This window comes from Dryobates pubescens, chromosome 34 (genome assembly GCF_014839835.1).
Source record: "Dryobates pubescens isolate bDryPub1 chromosome 34, bDryPub1.pri, whole genome shotgun sequence".
NCBI lineage: Eukaryota > Metazoa > Chordata > Aves > Piciformes > Picidae > Dryobates > Dryobates pubescens.
Window position 1 is genome coordinate 4,708,722 of NC_071645.1, and position 13,365 is coordinate 4,722,086.

Below are 13,365 nucleotides of genomic sequence, written 5' to 3' on the forward strand. Positions count from 1 at the left end.
TGATTACCCCAGCATTGTCCTTGTTGTGCTGAAAAGCAATTTCAGTCTGGTAACTCTTGGGGAAGTCTCACAGCTAAGCCACAAGTTACGACCACAACTGCATTCTCGCCTCCAAGTAACAGCCTGCTCCTGGTGCTACAGACGCACCGACGGTGTAAGAGCTGACGTCCTGCTGAGAGGCTGCAATACAGCATGTCACCTTCAAAAGCAAGGCCATCAGTGCTCAGTTACTACCTAAAAAAACAAGCAGCAAATCAAAATCTGAATAAGAGAATCCCCTTCAGAGAGAAATCAGTCCTGCCCAGACAAAACCAAAAGTGACCAGAAACCAGGTCTGAATGAATGCTGCAAGGCTGTGGCAGTGCCCACACCACCTTCCCTGCTGTCAGCCCTGTGAGGTGGGTGACAGCTTTACACTTCCTCCCAAGTGTCCCATTTTATAGGCTTGCTTCCAAGGCTTTTAGTGCCCTTTTCCCAGCACATCTGTGCTAACGAAGCACTTTGAATTTCATCCTCACCTTTGACTGCTGCTGTTTGTTCTGGAAGAAGTGTTTCAAGTGAACATCTCTGCCCATTATCACCTGCAAGGCCACATCTGTGTAAACAGAAAGGACATTGTTATGATTGCAAAAATGTGCCCTGGAAGGGGAACGTTAAAACTCTCGATGAAAAGGGCCAAGGGAAGTCAATGAGGAATGTGTCTGGTACCATTAAAGTCACTGGGAACAGCAACTTCAGCAAACTGATGCACTGAGATTCCACCAGGAAAATGAGTCCAGAGCAGTGAGGAAGCCTTTGAATATTCTCAGCCTTCTCTGAAACTCCACAAATTAAAGCCTAAAATTGATCTGGCCTGTGAATGGTAATGTCATGCAGCTCTTTTAATTAAACAGCTTGATTGAAGATTTAAATGATGGACCCTATCAGTCCTACGAGCTCTACGTGACAAATGTGTGCAAGCCAGAGGTTGCAGAGCCAGAGCTGAGTCAGCCTTGGGTTTAGGAGGCAGAATTCAAGCTGAATTTGGAAAAATAACCACAGAATGTAGTGGGCTGCTGTTAAGAGAGCAGTGCAGCTAGAAGAAATCGACCACCCAGCTCGCATGAATGCTACACAGTTAACTGCCACAGCTCCTCACCAGCCATGCTGCACTCTGGATGAGACCTCTGTCTCTTAGGGGGCATGAAGCAATGCCAAACTTTGATTAGTCAACTAAACCTTGATCCAGCAGCCAGCTACATAAGTGCCTTTGGGAAATGATACCGCTCCAAACCCCATAAATAGCATCTGAAAGCTGCCAGCCTGCCGTGGAATTGGACATCTATATTTGGCTGCAAAATCTCCATGTGGAAGTCTGGGGTTCCTGCAGGTCTGCAACTCAATCTTCCATCTGTAACTCGAGAGGACAACGTGTTGCAGGCAAGGTGCAGAATGCCCAGCAGCAGTGAGATGAAGAAAGAGAAACTGGGCTTGAGATACAAGGCACATAGAGAAGATGCAAGATGTTCCCCAGAAAGAGGGAAGCAGAAAATGCAGAGGCCTAGGCATTGGAAGATAAAAGCAAGGCAGACAGGAGTTGAAAGGAAGGAAAGTGATTGCTCTGGGACTAGTGAAGCCTAAGAAAATGGAAAGGGTGGAGGACAAACAAAAAGAGATGCATTGCAAGTGCAGTCATACCTCAAAACCAGGGCTTGAAGGAGCAGTTGCAGGCATGAGGAAAAGCAGCAGAGGAATCTGTGAAGAGGAAGTGACACAGTAAATAGTGGTGGACAACAAGGCTTTCTGTTTCTGCTCAAAGACATCTTTAAAAGGGCTTGGCAGGGGAGGGAGAAGCTGACCCTTTATTGTATCAGTGAATCCTTAACTCCTGCTCTGTCCTGGCCTTCAGTCTGGCTTTCATGCAGCTATTCTAAGACTAAAACAGAAGTTTGTGTTCTGTTGATCTCAATCAGCATGACCCTGACCCACAGCATCTACCAGGCAGCTGAGGAAGCAATCATCATAGTAACACTCTTCCCATGACCACAAACTTCCAAAGAACCCCTTCTTTTAGGTTTGGAAGGATTCCTGCTCTGCTGAAGCACATCAGCACAGAAAAAATGTGGCAATGCAGTGGGAAATGAAAACCACATCCATCTAGGATGCTTAAGGCTAGCACAACAAAAGTGTGGCTGCTAAAAGAAGCTGCTGCTGCTGCTGCTTCTTCATCAGTGCTCTGCATATGAATCTCAGCAACCAGAAAATGTCCTAAGTCTCCTCTCATTTTCTAGGTGGAGGGCAAACCCAGTCATCACAGAGAGTTCAACTGGGCAATCTGTTGTCTGAAGAGGAAGACTACCCAAGACAAAGGCAGTGTCTGGCAGACACAAGCAATCCTGCTTGGAACAGATATCATGTCTGGATCTGTAGGATTCACCATCCAGGAAAGGGAATTATCTCTGATATGTAATTCACAGAGTGAGGAGCCCACACTCAGCTTTAGGAGCCCAAATGCCAAAAATAGAAGAGAGCCTAACCACTAGTTTAGCTAAGGATCAGTTTGCAGAAGAGACAAACTGGGTGTTTATGCTGCTCACTTGGCCCCTCCAGATGGATCCATGACTTTGGTAACTGGCAGGATCTTGAGGCAGAATAATGCTGGATGTTCCTTCAATGAGCTGTAGCCAACAGCCTGAGACATGGAACTCAAAAGGTGAGGGTGCAAGGTATAAAAGCATGGTCAAGACAGCAAGGAAAAGGAGGAACTGCAGAAAACATTGAGTAAACTCTCACCCTCCTGTAGCATCTTCCTAAGGGCTGAAGGCATCCTGTCAGCTTTAGCTCTTCTAGTCCACCTGTGGGGGAGGACAGAAGTGAATGTTGTTTCATCTCTGAAGATGGCAGGATCAAGGCAAGCTGAGCAGTGCAGTTTGTGGTAGTGAAGCCATTTGAGAGCTTAAAGAGAAACAAAACAACCCCAAATTAAAAAGGATCCCCCCAGCAACCTGACTGTCTTTTCCACAGATACTGGCTCCTTAGCATCAGAGAATGGGTTGGGTTGGAAGGGACCTCCAAAGTTCATCTAGTTCGACCCTCCTGCAGTCAACAGGCACATCCTCCACTGGATCAGGTTGCCTGGAGCCTTGTTGAGCCTCACCTTGAATATCTTCAGGGATGGGGCCTCCACTGGGCAGCCTGTGCCAGTATTCCACCACCCTCAGGTGCAGAACTTGTTCCCTCACACCCAATCTAGATGTGCTCTTCCCTCATTTCAAACCATTGCCCCTCATCCTGTCCCTGCAGGCCTTTGCAAACAGTCCTTCTGCAGCCTTCTTGTAGCTACTCAAAATCTGCTCTAAGGTCTCCCTGGAGCCTTCTCCTCTCCAGGCTGAACAACCCCAGCTCTCTCAGCCTGTCCTCATAACAGAGCTGCTCCAACCCCCCCACTCATTTGCTTGGCCCTCCTCTGGACCTGCTCCATCAGGTCCAGGTCCTTCCTGCATTGAGGGCTCCAGAGCTGGGTGCAGTGCTGCAGGTGAAGTCTTACCAGAGACGCTGAGAGCTCTCCTGTTGCCCTTGGGCAGCGTTTCTTCCCTCTCCCCCTTTGTCTGCTTGCCTGTCTCACCCAGACAGTCTCATTTCAACTGACTGAAAGGTTATTCATTTTATAGAGGTCCTTCATGAATGATGAAAATTCAAATATGTCCTAATTAGCTGCAGTTCCACATAAGTCAGTATTATTGCAGCTCTTCTATTAGATCTGAACTTGCCCCACAAATGTGTGTGTCAAACCTCACAGTGCAATGATTAATGGTATCACACAGAATGGAAGGATTAAGCCTTGATGCAGGAGAGCTGCTGGAGAGGAACAATTTTAACTTCTCCTTGTAATTTATTTTTTGTGCCCTACTGTAAAGAAAGAAAGAAAGAAACCCAGAAATTGAAAATACAAATGGCTTCTGTTACTGGCAGGCAGAAGAGGAGACCTGATTCATGAATGCATGCCTCATCCAGGGTTCATTGGTGGATTAAAAGCCAAATCATCTTAACAAATGTCAAGGCAGTGAACAACAGCAAATACAAAAAACCAACCTCAGGACTTGTCCTGCTGAACAAAGGTAGAATCATTGGCAGCAGCTTTGAAGAAACTGCAATTCAACAACAAGAAGTCTACCCCTCCCTCCCCAATCAGCTCTGATTCAGTGCCTGTGACATCAGGCAGCAGAGAAGAACCTGTGCTAACAGGCTCATTTGAGGCACACTGAAGCCACCTTTTATTCCCTGCCCCGCTCCCCATCACTCCTTTGTGTGGTTACTCAGTTTGCAAGCAACAGGGTGTGTTAGGAAGTCACTTATGACACAGGAACAGGCAATGAGGAATGCTGGAGCTGTGTCAGGTCTGATACTGCAAAGCTTTCTTACTGGGAACTGTTCTCTTTTATCAGCTGCATGATGCTTACTCTCCTGGTGTACTTAAAATCAGGGGCCTACAAGACAGCTGCAGAGGGACTGTTTCCAAAGGCCTACAGTGATAGGATGAGGAGCAATGGCTTGAAATAAGAGAAGAGCAGATTTAGGTTGGGCTTTAAGAACAAGGTTCTGCACCATGAAGGTGCTGGAACACTGCCACAGGGTGCCCAGGGAGGCCCCATCCTTGGAGATATTCAAGGTAAGGCTCAACAAGGCTCTGAGCAACCTGATCAGGTGGAGGATGTCCCCTGCTGACTGCAGTGGGGTTGGACTGGATGACTTCTGGAAGTCCTTTCCAACCCAAACCATTCTATGATCCTTCACTCACATTAATTTGATAGCAGCATAGATGGCTGCAGCTTGCATCACTTAAACATTAAGATATATTTCCTGTTACAGTCATCATGAGAAGCCTCCCAGGGCTCCCAGCCAGCCACTCATTCTCCTTGTGTCACCACAGCAATGTTTATTTTAATGTCTCAAAATCCACACCCTGGAGACAAGGGAGTTGTTCACCAGGGCCCTGCAGCTTTGCCCTCCAGTGCACCAGATCATGCTTTGGGAAGGGGCTGAAGGATCTTGTGCTGATTAATGGCTGATTAATGCCCTAGTCTTCACCTGAGAGTTAGGATGGGGGAAGAAAATCAGTAGGATTCTGGCATTCCAGGCACTGAAATCCAAGCAGGACCATGCTTTGGGAAGGAGCTGAAGGATCTTCTGCTGATTAATGCTAGTCTTCACCTGAGAGTTAGGATGGGGGAAGAAAATCAGTAGGATTCTGGCATTCCAGACACTGAAATCCATCTTTCCAGACCTGAATCTACAAGATGCTCATCTTTTTGAACTAGAGACAGTCCACTCCAGCACTATTTATTATAAAGTCATTTAAAATGGCTTCATGTTCTGCACTGGGTGTTTTATAACCTTTGAAACATCCAGGGGTTTGGAGGGCCACGAGAAAATGAGCAGCAAGCAGTGGTTTGGCTGCTTTCAAGCTGCTAGAGCAGCCAGAAGCTGGGATAGAGGTTCTCTTGGCAATAAGGAATAAAGAACTGCATGCATTTGAAGTCTCTTTCGGTGGAATAAAGGCATGCAGCAAGACACAGCCGAAAGGAACTGGGGCATCCGAGCTGAAGATGAATCCCAGCATCTCCAAGGGAAGGAATGGACCCGCCCACGACGGCCGTGCACAAACCCATGGCCTGAGGGGGAGAGCAGCCCCCTCCCCTGCTCTTCTGAATCGCTTCTCAGAAGATGAGTCAGCTCCCAAGAGATCTTTCTTTGAACATAACCCACGTCCCCTTCCCTGCAACTTTCCAAACTCTTGCAAAGTGCTGAATTCAAAGTTGCTCTTTTTATTTTACAGCTCTCTTTCCCCCCACCCCCTACTATGATCTCCCCTCACACACAGGAAGAGAGTAGCCTCTGCTCTGCTTTTCCTGGGTTGCCAGAGCTTGGAGGTGCTTTTTTTTCCCCCCTCCCCTCTCCCAACAATAAAGTCATTTTGCCCCACAGTAATAAAACAGCAGTTGGCAGGAGACTTTCACAGCAGCACCAGCAGAGTCTTCATTTCAGGAAGCAAATCAAGCTTCCTCCAAGCCTAGCATGGTGGATGTGGGGCAGGCTGTGGATGGAGTCTACCTAGACTTCAGCAAGGCCTTTGACACCATCCCCCACAGCAAACTGCTGGCCAAGCTGTCAGCCCCTGGCTAGGATGGGAGCACACTGCAATGGGTTAGGAACTGGCTGGAGGCTGAGCCCAGAGAGTGGTGGTGAATGGTGCCATAGCCAGCTGGCAGCCAGGCACCAGTGGTGTGCCCCAAGGATTAGTGCTGGGCTCCATGCTCTTTAACATCTTTATTGATGATCTGGATGAGGGCATTGAGTCCATCATCAGTAAATGTGCAGATGACACCAAGCTGGGGGCAGGAGTTGATCTGCTGGAGGGTAAAGAGGCTCTGCAGAGGGGCCTCAAAGGGCTGGACAGATGGGCAGAGTCCAAGGGCAGGAGATTGAACACATCCAAGTGCCAGGGGCTGCACATTGGCCACAGCAACCCCAGGCAGTGCCACAGGCTGGGGGCAGAGTGGCTGAGAGCAGCCAGGCAGAGAGGGACCTGGGGGTGCTGGTCGATGGTAGGCTGAACATGAGCCTGCAGTGTGCCCAGGCAGCCAGGAGGGCCAATGGCATCCTGGCCTGCATCAGGAACAGTGTGGCCAGCAGGAACAGGGAGGTCATTCTGCCCCTGTACTCTGCATTGGTTAGGCCACACCTTGAGTCCTGTGTCCAGTTCTGGGCCCCTCAGTTTAGGAAGGAGGTTGACCTGCTGGAAGGTGTCCAGAGAAGGGCAACAAAGCTGGGGAGGGGTCTGGAGCACAGCCCTGTGAGGAGAGGCTGAGGGAGCTGGGGTTGCTTAGCCTGGAGAAGAGGAGGCTCAGGGGAGACCTTCTTGCTCTCTACAACTACCTGAAGGGAGGTTGTAGGCAGGCAGAGGTTGGTCTCTTCTCCCAGGCACCCAGCACCAGAACAAGAGGACACAGTCTCAGGCTGCACCAGGGGAGGTTTAGGCTGGAGGTGAGGAGGAAGTTTTACCCAGAGAGAGTGATTGCCCATTGGAATGGGCTGCCTGAGGAGGTGGTGGAGTCACCATCACTGGAGGTGTTCAGGAGGAGACTTGATAGGGTGCTTGGTGCCATGGTTTAGTTGATTAGGTGGTGTTGGGTGACAGGTTGGACACAATGATCTCAAAGGTCTCTTCCAACCTGGTTTATTCTATTGTATTCTAGTCTAGTCTAGTCTAGTCGATTCTATTCTCCTGCCTTGTCTCAATCACTTGGTTGACTCCCTGAGGCCTCCCCCAAGATGTAGCTCATTGGCCAGGTTATATAAAAAGGAGTCTTAAGTAGAGCACTCTGTTGAGGCTGGAGTTTTGCCTTTAAAATGCAAATGGCTGGGAGTCAATTCCCTTTGGGGATTTAAGAGCTGCATTTTAAAAATGGGAACTGATGATACAAAAATATCCATCAGAAAAGCAGTGCAGTGCAGGGTGAGTAATGAAACACTTGCCACATGAATGCAGATTCTGCTGGCCAGCCAGCCAACCAGCCAGCTTCATTTAGCTGCATTTTGATAGTTTCCCCTCCAAATTGCTTTTGGCTAAATTTCTCTTCAGCATATTACCTGCTGCAGTCCCAGTGGAGCACTGTGAGGGCAAAAGCTGAGCACATTTCCTATTTTATTATTCTTTTTTCCCCAGCCTCCTATAGATGCACTTTGAAATCTCTCAATATTCTACCAGGTGTTATAAACACCTCTCTCTGTCTCCTGCTAAAACAGTCCAATAAGACCTTTGCCATATTGCTTGAAAATAGAGGCTGACAGATCTGTTTGCCAGCTCCTTTATTGCCTGAGATGGCTGAAAAGCTGTGCAAAAGGCTCAGGCAGCCCAGCAGGCAGCTGTGTGCTGGGCTGCATCAAGTAGAGTGTGGCCAGCAGGGCAAGAGAGGGGGGTCTGCCCCCTGATTCTGCTCTGCTGAGACCCCATCTCTAATCCTGCCTCCAGTTCTGGTGCCCCCAGCATAAAGAAGACACAGAGCTGCTGGAGTGAGTCCAGAGGAGGCCATTAAGATGATCCAGGGGCTGAAGCACCTCTGCTGTGAGGACAGGCTGAGGGACCTGAAGAAGGCTGCAGGGGGACCTTAGAGCTGCCTTCCAATACCTGAAGGGATCCTACAGGAAGGCTGCAGAAGGACTTTCCATGAGGGTGTCTAGCAACAGGACAAGGGGGAATGCTTTGAAGCTGAAGGAGAGGAGGGTTAGACTGGATTTTAGGAGAAAGTCCTTCAGTGCAAGGGTGGTGAGGAATAGGTTACCCAGGAAGGTTCTGGGTGGCCCCTCCCTGGGGGTGTTCAAGGCCAGGCTGGATGAGGCCTTGGGCAACCAAGTCTAGTTGAGAGGTGTCCCTGGCCATGGCATGGAGGTGACCTCTAAGGTCCCTTCTAACCTAAGCCATTCTGTGTTTTTAAACCAATATTCAACAGGATTGTCTTCCATCTCATTCCCTTTCTCATCACCACCAGCTCCTTTTGAAAGGGAGGAAAACCAAGCAGGTATAATTGTGCCCTTAGATCCACTTATGCTTAAACATCTATGTGCAGACAAAGAGAGAGCTCTCCACAGACCTGAGGGGTGTGCAGTGCTCTGAGTTTAGAATGGAGTGCTCCACTCCTTGCCTGATCAGAGCTGAAGTACCTCAGCTGGACTCCTTGTATTTGTTCTGTCTGCTGGAAGAGATACCTTTACATAACCCCTCAGGAGGACTCATTCCTATGCACATGGAGACTGGCACAAACACATACACCAGCTTTAATAAACCCTTAGATGGGCAGAAGGTGGAACTGTGCCATTGTGATATGAAACCCACAGATCAGACATCTAAAAGGGAACTTCAGGCTCTCCAGGCTGGTTTTGGAAGGGCCCAACCCTGTGGGTTAGTTGAAGGACTAGAAATCATATCCTAGAATCATAGAATCAATAAGGTTGGAAAAGACCTCAAATCATTTGTGTGTGGATGCATATATGGACACAGACCTGGAGATGTGGCCAGGGAGCACAAGTAATTCAGCCTGGAGAGGAGGTCTCAAGGAGACCTTAGAGCAGCCTTCCAGTACCTGCAAGGGGCTACTGGGGGAGGGACTTTTGACAAAGGCTTGTAGTGATAGGACAAGGGGGGATGGATTGAAGCTGGGAGAGGGGAGATTGAGACTGGAGATTAGGAAGAAATTCTTTAGAGTGAGGGTGGAGAGGCACTGGAACAGGTTGCCCAGGAAGGTTGTGGATACTCCTTCCCTGGAGGCATTCAAGGCCAGGCTGGATGTGGCCTTGAGCAGCCTGGGCTGGTGGGAGGTGTCCCTGCCTATGACAGGAGGATTGGAACTGGATGATCTTCAAGGTCCCTTCCAACCCAAACTAATGTATGAAATAGGAGCAGACACCAGGTGAGGTCCTCCCCCAGCCAAAGCTACCTGCTGATGCAGCACTGACCACAGCAGCCCAGTGTGGGCACAGGGGCAGATCCCAGGTAGGCAGGAGGTCTTGGGTGACAGGTTGGACTTGATGATCTCTGAGGTCTTTTCCAACCTTATGGATTCTATGATCCCTTGGCAGGGTCAGCAATGACATCCCTACAACACCTCAACAGCTTAAAACCCCAACAAATTCCACAAGTCTTAATTGAGGCTTTTCCTCTGTCTGTACAAGAAGAGAGAACATATCAAATAGTCCAATTTTTCCCCTTCTGCCCTCCTTTTGTTTGCACATTTTCCTTCCCACCACCCACTGCCCAAGGTCTCTGGGCTCTGTTTTCTCTGGGGTTTTTGTTTCTTTGTTACAGACTGACTTCAATCAGCCCCTAGATCTAGAAGTCCCCCAACCAACCAACAAAGAATGCATTTCACTGGGTTAAATTTGAGAAGTCACAATAAAGGCTGTGGTCTAACACTGTGATATCACTCACAAAGGACTGTTACTTCATTGTGTGTGAAAACAGCATCTGGCCCAGGGCAGGAAATCATTTACCAGCCAAAAAAACAACCCCAAGGAGTGGAGCAATTAAAACCAAGAATCAAATGAGTTTATGGCTAGGTGTAGGCTGCTCTTTGTTGGAGGTTCTTGCATTGTGAGCATGGAGCTTTCAAGTTAAGGGAAGGGGAAAAAACCACTGCACATGTGAATTCCTGGACTCAAAAAGCTTGCCAAGAGCTTTTCAACAATTGTGTGATTCACTATTGAGTGGAAGAAGCCTGAATTCTGGGCTGCAGAGAGCTCTTTCATCCTTTTTGTTTCCTCTCCCCCCCCCCCCACTTCATATTTATCTTCTCAAGCAAGATATCAGCTGCTAAAGAAAACCTGGGGAAAGATTGAAAGGAGATAAACTCCCAGCAGGTGTTACAGAATGTCTTCTAGTCTTAATTATGCCTTGATTGTGTTTTTGCTGTGCTGCAGTTGCTCTGTACTAAATAAAATGGCATTTGGTGAAGGGTATGGTGTGGCTTTCCTCCTCCCTCCCCCTACAGTTTCCACAACCACACCAAATGAAAGTGAATGACTCAAACCAAAAGCAGGTAAGGGCCAAAGCTGGGAAGGACAAACTGGAAACAGGCAGCACCAGCAGGTTCCCTAGAAGTCCTGCAGGGAATTAGTGAGGAGGAGGCACAGAAAGGGAGCCTGGCTCTGGGTTTCATTGACACAGCAGACATCTCATCACAACCTTTTGTCTTTGGGGAGCACCACAAGGCTGTGGAGTGGCTCATTCAGCTTGATTCTTGGGTGAAGCAGAACTCAGCAGGGCAACAGGACATGGGAGAATGGCTTTAAGTTGAGGGAGAGAAGGTTTAGCCTGGGTTTGAGGAAGACATTCTTCAGTATGAGGGTGGGGAGACACTGGCAGAGGTTTCCCAGACAGGCTGTGGGTGCTCCCTTCCTGGAATTCTTCAAGGCCAGGTTGGATGAAGCCTTGGACAACCAAGTCTAGTTGAGAGGCATCCCTGGCCATGCCAGGGAGGTTGGAGTAGATGATTTCTGAGGTCCCTTCCAACCTAAGCCATTCTGTGAACTCAGCCTTATCAGACTGATGCAGGAAGTGTGAACTGACCTTGTCAGCTGGATTCCTGTCCTTTGTCTCCCTAAATACCTCAGCAACCTTTCAAGTCAACCTTACCATGGTGGCAAAGACATTTCAGTGTAAAAAAATTGGCTGCTGATTGGATACCAAATCTCTTGATCCAAGTGATTCCACAGCTGCTTTCAGAAATGCCCTTGCTGGTATTTCAGTTCTGTCCCATTCAAGGCTATCCAGAAAGCAGCACATTTCAGAGCATTTTGAAAACCCAGGGACAAAGTCTGGGATATTTGGATAAAAATTTATAGTCCAGATCCTCCCTGAGCTCCCACTGGCCTTGAGCAACCTGGGCTAGTGGGAGGTGTCCCTGCCCATGGAGGGGGGTTGGAACTGGATCATCTTGAAGGGCTCTTCCAACCCAAACCATTCTGTGCATCTTGGGCAGGGACTGGCTGGAAAGCAGCTCTGAGGAGAGAGACTTGGGGGTGCTGGGGGGAGGAGAAGCTCAGCAGGAGCTCTCAGTGAGCACTTGCAGCCCAGAGAGCCAAGCAGAGCCTGGGCTGCAGCAAGAGAAGTGTGGCCAGCAGGGCCAGGGAGGGGATTCTCCCCCTCTGCTCAGCTCTGGGGAGACCCCACCTGGAGTACTGCCTCCAGTTCTGGAGCCCCTATTACAAGAGGGATCTGGAGGTGCTGGAAGGTGTCCAGAGAAGGGCCATGAGGATGAGCAGAGGGCTGCAGCACCTCTCCTGTGAGGACAGACTGAAGGAGTTGGGGCTGTTCAGTCTGGAGCAGAGAAGGCTCCGAGGGGACCTCATTGTGGCCTTCCAGGATCTGAAGGGGGCTCCAAGAAGGCTGGGGAGGGACTGCTCAGGATCTCAGGCAGTGATAGGACTAGGGGGAATGGAATGAAGCTGGAGGTGGGGAGATTCAGGCTGGAAGTGAGGAGGAAGTTCTTCCCCATGAGAGTGGTGAAGCCCTGGAATGGGTTGTCCAGGGAGGTGGTTGAGGCCCCATCCCTGGAGGTGTTTAAGCCCAGGCTGGATGAGGCTCTGGCCAGCCTGATCTAGTGTGGGGTGTCCCTGCCATGGCAGGGGGGTTGGAACTAGCTGATCCTTGTGGTCCCTTCCAAGCCTGACTGATTCTATGATACTATGATCTTATGGAAATGGATTTGAGAGCACTGGGAAGTGTCAGCTTTACTCTGACCACAGGCAGCAAAGCTCTTGAAAGAAATCTCCAGCAGGGTCTCTGCAAAATGAAAGAGGAGCAAACCCAGCCTAGCACAGGAGCCAGCAGCCCTCCCAGCTGGAGCTACAGCAAATATTTTGCTGGGAAGCTCAGCCTCACGCTCAGGCAAGCAAACCCTGAATTTTTCCACTGTGTGCAAGCTGAGGTTACAGGAGTTCAAAGCAACAGCTGAACAATTCTGTAATAACAGAGAACTGCTCAGCACTGTCATAACTGTGCTTGAAAGAATGCTCTCACCTTACTGGGTAAATCCTCTGCTTTGAAGAGAACACCTCTGCTTCGGCTTGAGCTGGCCAGGTGCCTGGGCACACCTGGAGCAGAACAACACCTCAATAAGATCCCAGGAGCTTTGACAGTGAGGATTAGTTCCTGGAAGAAAAAAAAATAAATAAAAATGGGAGGGAGGAGAGGGGAAAAACATGAGACTGGCTCAAAAATAATTGGGTTATGCTCTGTTCTCTGAGAGACTGGGGGAAAGCAGATTGATGTGTTATTTCTTCATAGCCTACAGTGTCTGCATCCTTCCTCTGGTGTCATCTGCCTGAAGCACAGCAGAGGCTCTGCCAGAATTCCCTGCTCCAGGCAGCTCTGCTTTCCCCCCCCACCCCCCTCTGTACAGCAAATTCTGCTGTTTTTCCTGGCTGGCTGGCAGCAGGAGTTTGTCATTGGGAGCCATCTGCACCAGGGCAGGGGCTGCAGCTTCAGTCTTAATGGTTGCCTCAGATGATACCATTTCCTTTTTGTCAGCTTTAGAGATAAGGCAGCACTGAACTCCCTGACAAATCCTGACACTTGCTAGATGCTTGCTCCAGCCAGCTCCCCACTGCTCTACTCAGGCACTTGTGTTCAAAGGCATTCAGCTACCTGCCTGCGGCGTGGGTGGAATATGCTTCCCTCGGCTCCAAAGCATCTCCTGCTTTAAACCAATCACTCCCTAAAGCAAACATTTATCTTCTGCTGAGACCACTCTCCTCTTGAAGGACACATCCCACTGCAAAGAGCTGCTCTGCAGAAGATATCCTGAGTGCAATCCAGAATGACACCTAGAT

General features: G+C 49.2%; 1 long non-coding RNA gene across 1 annotated transcript; it reads right to left on the reverse strand.

Moving 5' to 3' along the window:
- Positions 1-114: 114 nt before the first annotated feature.
- LOC128898847 (uncharacterized) lies at positions 115-12,638 on the reverse strand. The gene is made up of 4 exons (XR_008462994.1): positions 12,554-12,638; positions 1,678-1,734; positions 519-595; positions 115-234 (listed from the first exon to the last, which is right to left on the reverse strand). It is a non-coding gene; the product is annotated as an uncharacterized LOC128898847 (long non-coding RNA).
- Positions 12,639-13,365: the final 727 nt, after the last annotated feature.